Source organism: Alligator sinensis, unplaced genomic scaffold, assembly GCF_000455745.1.
Source record: "Alligator sinensis unplaced genomic scaffold, ASM45574v1 scaffold1334_1, whole genome shotgun sequence".
Lineage (NCBI taxonomy): Eukaryota > Metazoa > Chordata > Crocodylia > Alligatoridae > Alligator > Alligator sinensis.
The window spans coordinates 222664-229966 of record NW_005842872.1 but is presented as its reverse complement, the minus strand read 5'-3'; the positions used below and the strand labels follow the sequence as shown (position 1 = coordinate 229966).

The 7303-nt window shown below is 62.9% G+C and overlaps 1 protein-coding gene and 1 long non-coding RNA gene across 2 annotated transcripts in view; one reads left to right on the top strand and one right to left on the bottom strand.

Moving 5' to 3' along the window:
- The window catches only part of LOC102377683 (dedicator of cytokinesis protein 2-like), a 117457-nt gene that overhangs the window by 26319 nt on the left and 83835 nt on the right, over nucleotides 1-7303 (bottom strand). The window lies entirely within an intron of this gene.
- LOC112548010 overlaps nucleotides 257-7303 on the top strand; it is a 12895-nt gene continuing 5848 nt past the window's right edge. Inside the window, exons 1-2 of the long non-coding RNA XR_003091819.1 lie at nucleotides 257-376; nucleotides 5171-5245. This is a non-coding gene — a long non-coding RNA (uncharacterized LOC112548010). The remainder of the gene's footprint in view (nucleotides 377-5170; nucleotides 5246-7303) is intronic.

Below are 7303 nucleotides of genomic sequence, written 5' to 3'. Positions count from 1 at the left end.
AACTGGAGGGGCTCCAGCAGTGCGACGCCAGCCCCGGCCAGGGGGCACCGCCGTCCCGGCAGACCCCCGGGGCTCCCCGGGCGGACGAGCCCTGTCTGACGGCCGAGCAGTCGGAGACGCTGCGCCAGGTGCAGGACCTGCTGCAGCTGGTGGCCGCAGCCAAGGGGCAAGTGGGTTTGTCCAAGGGGGACGAGCACTTCCTAACATCTCAGGGACGCGTGGGCGTCGGGGCCCGGGCGCTGGGGCCCGGGGACATGGGGGATCTGCGGTCGCAGTTGCAGTCCCTGGAAGGGGTCCTGGAGACCAGCCAACAAACCATCAAGGTGCTGCTGGACGTCATCCAGGACCTGGAGAAGAAGGAGGCCCAGCGCGACGGGTGAGCAGACGGGCAGCGCGGTGGCCGGGTGGGGGGTGCTGGCACGGCCCCGGTGATGGGGATGGGGACACCGGCCGGGGTCAGACGTCCTTCCAGCAAGACCCCGTCCCCCTTGAAACAGCCCCAGCCCCAGACACGACCGCCCCGAGGCTGCCCATCGCCCCAGACCCTGCTTTCCATGCACTTGCCCGAGCCCCGAGCCCTGACCCCGTGCCAGCCTGCGGGAAGCTGCCCGACTCAGACCCGGGCTGCAGCTGTCTTGCTGCCCATGTCGCAGCCGAGCATCCGCTATCCCGGCGCACGAGGAGAAACGGGGGCCAGGACCCTCCTTCCCAAGCCCGCAGCACCGAAGTGACAGCTGATGGGGAGAGGGAGAGAAGAGCTGCCCCGGGGAAGGACTGCCACGCGGGCCCCAATCCGGGCCCTAGACCTGCTGATCAGCCCTGGCGGGAGCAGGGAGTTTGGCCCCTTGCGGGTCCCAGCCCCGTCCGGCTCGTCCGTGTCCGGACGTCTCCAGCAGCTCCTGCCGGGAGCAGCACGGGGTGTCCCAGCCCGTCCCCCAGCACAGGGCCAAGGTCAAGGCCGAGGCCAGGCCAGGACGGCTGCGCGGCCGTGGGACGAGCTCGCGGCCCCGGGGAGGGGACGACGCAGGCAGTCCCACCCTGCCCAGGGAGCTCCCCTTCCCCTCTGCTGCATGAAGTTGGAGGCAGGATTCTGATGATTCAAGCAAATGATTCCACGAGCTTAATCTGCATATATGCTAATAGATGCAGGCAGACCTTCACTTGGGGGCTACGCCTTGTAAGTCATGCCGTGGGGGTGGCTGTGCAGAGGTCAGACGGGTTTGTCTGGGCTGCTTTCGACGGGCTGATCCTGCCTCAGGCAGGGCTTGGACTGGATGCGACCTCCGTGGGTCCCCGCCAGCCCCCCGGCTCCGGGGCTGTCACAGATGCGTGTAGCTGACAAGACACTTGGGTTTTTTAAAGGCCTCTGCCAAGGCGGTTGCAGGGAGGAGCTCGTTGTGGGCTGAGAGGTAAAGTTGGTCCTGCAGCAGTCACTGGCCAAGAGCATTGCAGGGAAGCAAAGAGCATCACGGGGCAGGAAGACAGAAGGGTTACGAGCAAGGGAGCGACGAGCTTCTGTCCTGGGACCTCTGCGCTTCTTCCCTGGCAGAGCAGGGCGGCCGTGGGAGAGATGCCAGGGGTGTCCCCTCCACCTTCTCCCCTTCCTGCTCCATGTGTCAGGGGGTTTAAGCCCCCCCCAGATGCGCTGGTGCTGCTGCAGCCCAGGCTGGGGCTGGGTCTGGGGCTGGGCTGTGCCAATGCTCCTGCTGCACCGACCCCGCAGGGTCCTGGTGGAGGGTCTTGCCCCCACGCTCAGGCTCAGCCTCACGCTGCACTGGTGCAGGAAGGGATTTCCCCCCCCGCTCAGACTGGTCTGGACTGGGGGGTTTCCCCTTCCTCTGCAGGGGGGCACGGCCCGGGCCTGGGCTCTCTGCAATGTCCATGACCCCCGGGCAGCAGTGGGACACTGGTAGCCGCGGCCCCCCTGCTTTCCCGGGGGCAGGGGTGATGCCTGGGGATGTGTCAGGGCAACTGTGCCGTGTGGCTCAGGGGTTGGACATGGGGTTTGTCTGGGCTGGTTTGGACAGGGCTGATCCTGCCTCAGGCAGGGCTGGGGGTGGATGTGACCCCAGCCCCACAGGTCCCTGCCAGCCCCGCAGCTCTGGGGCTCGGGGGTTTAATGTGTCTAGTGGCAATCCTGGAGGGACGGAGACATGCTTGCAGAGGCTGTTGAGATGAGTCGAGCGTGTAGACGTGCGAGGAGCTCCATGGGGACGTGTCCCAGCGAGGGCACGTCACTGGATCCCGTCCTGCTGACCAAGGGACCAAACAAGGCCGACGCAGGGGAGAATTGTGAACCCCTCGAGCGCCGTGCTGCATCTGACGGCACCGTGTCTGCTCGGAAAGGCACCTGCTTGCACTGTCTGCAGCTCAGTTAGGACCTCGCTTCAGCAAACAGCTCGGGTTGCATAAGCAAGCAAGAGATGGGACAGGACAGCAAAGAGTAGGGAAACTATTGTGCGGTTGTTATATAAGTGCCTGGCGGGGCTTCCGCTGCGCAGCTCTGCTTGCGCTGGCAGATCACACGGGAGGAAGGCTGGGGGAGTCTGCAGCACACGCCAGACGAGACAAAGGAACAGCAAACGCAGCGCCTCAAACCTGCATCCGTGATGTGCAGGGAAAACCTACGCCGTCCCGGGGGAGTTGGATCCGGGCCCTGCTGCCCTTAGCAAAACGGATCTGGAGTCTCTGCACGTTGCAGGTGGAAAGAGGCTAGCCCGGGGGACTGCTCCAGGCGATTCGAGGCGAGACCTCGACCTGGGACGCAGACTAAGCGATCGTGACCCGATGGCATTTCTGTGCAAACAGAACAGCTCTGTCGCTGCTCAAACGGGCTCAGTTTCCCATAGCTGAATGCAGTCGTGAGCACAATTGACTTGACAGGACAGGGCACTGACTTTTATTTTTGCCAGCGGGGGCTGAGATGATGGACATGTAGGTGTTCGACGCGTTGTGGGTGACAGCCCTCTTCCCGCGGGGAGCTAGGGCTGTCAGGCTTCCATGTACTCGCACCTCTGAGACAGGAAACCATTAAACAAAAACATGGGAACAGCATTTGGGAACCAGGAATGATCTGTTAGGTGCCCACAAAAACCAAAACTCCCCAATTCTGCAATTGCCGAAGGAGGCTTCTGACATCTGGGTCAAAGGAGGATGTGAAACAACACATAGAAAGAGGAAAAACAGGGAAGTTGACAGTGAAAACTGGTGGTTAGGAGATGCAGGGAATTGATATGGGAAGCTGACAGCATACATGAGCAGGGTTAAGGTGATAGGCATGAATTCTTTAACTGTCTCGAGAACAAAGCAAATCCTGACCGTGTTTCAGGTCCGAGACAAGATAAAGGAAATAAAACCGCGATGCAGAAAAAGCAGAAGTGTTTCTCCTGTGGGAAAGAGGCAAGATGAAGTTTCCATGTCTTGCAGTGAGAGAGATGTTTCCTCTCCCATCAGAGCAAGGCAGGTCTCGCACTCATTGCTAAACGCTGCTTACACGCTCCGGATCGGGCAGCCTGTGCCCAGGGAGTTAAATAGCTGGGCCTAAAATAGCCCAAAAGGCTGAGCCTAAAACATCATTGTAAACAAGGACGTGTCGGCACAGGGGTATCTTACCACGGTCCGGCAGGGGCCTGGTCTTGGCTCTGCGCTATTCAGTGTCTTTACCAATGACCTGGAGCACAATATAAAACCCTCTCTGGTGAACACGCGGCGGGCAGGGACAGTGATGACGGGCACGGGGCGGCCCAGGTCTGCAGCCTGACCGGAGCGCCTGGGAGCACGGGCACGTCTCGTGATAGGAGCTTGAGAGACCGCGGGGGCACGTGGCACAGGGCGCGTGGCAGGGCCGGCCCTGCTCCCTGCAGCGCCCTGCGACTCCCTGTCCTGGATGTGCCGCACGTGCGAGGAGTGCTTGGGGGCTGTGTCGAGCAGGCAGCTGCGCCCGCGGAGGAGGGTTGTGCACGGAGCAGCAGGGAGCTGATACTGCCTCTGCGCGGCAGCCGCGAGGCCCTTTCTGGGCCCAGGTCCCTCCTGGTGACCCCGCTGCAGCCGGATGCTGAGCACGGGGAAGTGCCCAGAGCAGGGCTGTAGCAATGTGCTGGGGGCGCAGAAATCTTGAGAGGCTTAAGATGCTCGATCGCTCAGGTCCTGAAGTGAAGGCGAGGAGGTGGCCACCAGCAGCAGCTGCTACATGGGGAGAAGGGGTTTGGTACCCCAGGGATGGCAGCGAGAGCTGCATTAGCGGGGATGGGGGCTGGATAAGGTAAGACGCAGACTTCAAGCCGGGACGGCAGCTAGGAACGGGACCGGCTGACTCCAAAGGAAGAAGCCTGGGTTCATTCGGGAGGAGACGGGCCCGTCCCCAACACCAGACGCCCTGCAGCCAGGCCAGCCCCAGCCCCCCCAATCCCAGAAGGGGACAGCCCAGGCCCCTCACTGCTGCCCCCAAGCACGTGGCTGCCCCAGGAGCCAGGGGAGCCGGGGTGGGGGCCTGCTTCCCTGCCCCGTGCGATGAGCTAGGGGTGTTTGTGGGGCCGCCGGGTGCTGGAAGGCGCACAGCTGGTGGGAACGCGCCCGGTGCAGACAGCACCCCGCCAACCCCGCCTGTGCCAGAGCCACGGCCATCCCTGGCGCTGGGGCTGGATGAGGGTGGCCGAGCTCTTGCACCTGGGCCGGCCCCGCAGACAGGAGTGGGCTGGGCAGGTCCCGCTCCCAGCCGCTGCCTCTCTCTGTGCACGCGTCCGGACCCTGCTACGGGCTCCCTTTTCCTCTGTGCCGTGGGAAAGGTGGCCCGGTCCCTGCGAGACGGCCGAGGGGCAGCTCATGCCCTGATGCCGGTGCCGTGGTCGTGGTCATGGTCGTGGGAACCCGCACACAGCACTGGGCGGCTTCTGCTCCTGCCTCCTGGGCCGCAGCCCCAGGGGCGCGCATAGCCGGCTCTGCATAGTCCCAGCCCCGCCTGGCCAGGCGCTGAAAACATCCTGTCCCCGGGGCAGGGCAAGCAGCCCGCCCCAGCCCCGGGAGGTGGCACCCCCAGGGGCTTCCCGTGCACCCACCCCTGCCCTGGTGACACGTGGGTCAGCGCCCAGGCAGGTGGAGGCAAAGACCTAGGGATGCTGGGCGGGTAGTGGCTGCCGCGGCTCTATCTCATGGGCTTTCTGCTCTGCTGCAGGCGACGCTCCTACCGGACGGGGCAGGACATCGCCAACTGCGGGACCTGCCGAGACTGCGCCTGCATCATCTACAGGTAGGTGCTGCCGCCTCCACCATGCGCCTCGTCTGGGGCTGGGCTTTTGTACCCGTGTCTGTGCTGCGGGGTCCCAAATAGATCAGCGGCCCTGGGCAGGTGCATCGGCCCTCTGACCTGGCAGGCTTTTTGCACGGGGTCTGGGCTGTCTGGGCCCCCCATGCAGGGGACTGAACATGTGGGGGCCCCTGACTGCCCCCGGCACCTCCGGGGTAGCAGGGTCTCCGGCCTTTCCAGTGGCCCTACTCTGAGCCCCTATGGCCTCTTGCACTCGGTGCACGCGTACGCAGACCCCCCCGCACCCAACGTGCACACACTTACTGCTGAGAGCCAGTCCCCCAGAGCGGCCCAGGCGGGTCCCTGGCACACGGCCGGGTGTCTGCATGAAGACCAGCTCCAGCCGTGACCGCGCATTGCAGCGCTGCTCTCGGCTGCCCCCCAAGCCACTCGTGTGCGGGCAGAGCCTGGGGCTGGCCAGCCATCTCTATCGCGCACCGGGCTAGTGGCTTGCCTGCAGCTGGCCACAGAGACGTGGCCTGCGTCTGTTCGTGCCTCGCGTCCTGCAGCTGGGGCTGAGTCCCTGCAGGCCAGCACGAGCCCCAGGGGTTTCAGCCAGCCCAGCACATAAAGGCCTCTTGTGCCCTGGGCATCAGGCGCCAGGGCTGGGCAGGGGCTCAAGGGAGCTGGCGCTGTTCGGGCGTCTGCAGCTGCTGGAAGGCCGCCCCATCCCGCAGGCCAGGCAGGCTGGCTCTGCTCCCCGAGAGCACGGGTTCATCGATGCTCGGGTCGGAGGGGACCTCAGCAGATCATCGAGTCCGACCCCCGCCTGGGCAGGAAAGAGCGCCGGGGTCAGACGACCCCAGACAGATACCTATCCAGCCTCCTCCTGAAGACCCCCAGGGCAGGGGAGAGCACTCCCTCCCTTGGGAGCCCGTGCCAGATTTTGGCCACCCCTACCATGAAGAAGTTTTTCCTGATATCCAGCCTAAATCTGCTCTCTGTCAGTTTGTGACCATTGCTCCTTGTTACCCCAAGAGGCGCCTGGTGAACAGAGCATCTCCGATCCCTTGCTGCGTCCCCCTGACAAGCCACAAAATCCCCTCTCGGCCTTCTCCTGCGGAGGCTGAAGAGGTCCAGGTCCCTCCGTCTCTCCTCATCGGGCTTGTCCTGTAAGCCCCTGACCATATGAGCGGCCTCTTGACCCTCTCGAGTCTATCCACATCCTTCTTGAAGTGCGACACCCAGAACTGGATGCAGCCTCCACCTGCGGTCTGACCAGTGCCGCATAGAGGGGAAGTATCGCTTCCTTGGATCTATTCGTCGTGAATCTGCTGATAAATGACAAAGTGCGGTTAGCTTCGCTGGGATTTCATCACACTGATGACTCACGTTCATCCTGGAGTCCGCTACGAGGGAGAGGGATGGGCTGTCAGTGCAGTGCAGGGGAGGGAGATCCCCTGCCCTCCGTCAGTGCTGACCTCCTGAAAGAACACCTTGAGAGGCTGGACACCTTCAAGTCAGCTGGCCCTGATGGTTTACACCCCAGGGTACTCAAGGAGCTGGCGAGCATCATAGCCCAGCCCCTGGCACGGGTCTTCGAGAGCTCCTGGCGCTCTGGCGTAGTGCCTGGAGACTGGAAGAAGGCCAATGTGGTGCCTATCTTCAAGAAAGGGAGGAAAGTGGATCCGGCAAACTACAGCCCCATCACCCTGACCTCTATCCCGGGGAAGGTCTTGGAAAAGTTTATCAAAGAGTCCATCCTTAATGGAGTGGCCGATGGCAACATCCTGAGGGATAGCCAGCACGGGTTTGTTGCGGGTAGGTCTTGCTTGACCAATCTCATTTCCTTCTACGACCAGGTGACCTATCACCTGGAAAAGGGAGAAGAGATTGATGTCATATATCTTGACTTCAAAAAAGCCTTCGATCTGGTGTCCCATGATCGCCTCTTGGAGAAACTGGCCAATTGTCGCCTTGGGTCCTCCACGATCCGCTGGCTGGAAAATTGGCTCCGGGGTCGGACCCAGAGGGTAGTAATCGATGGAAGTCACTCATCGT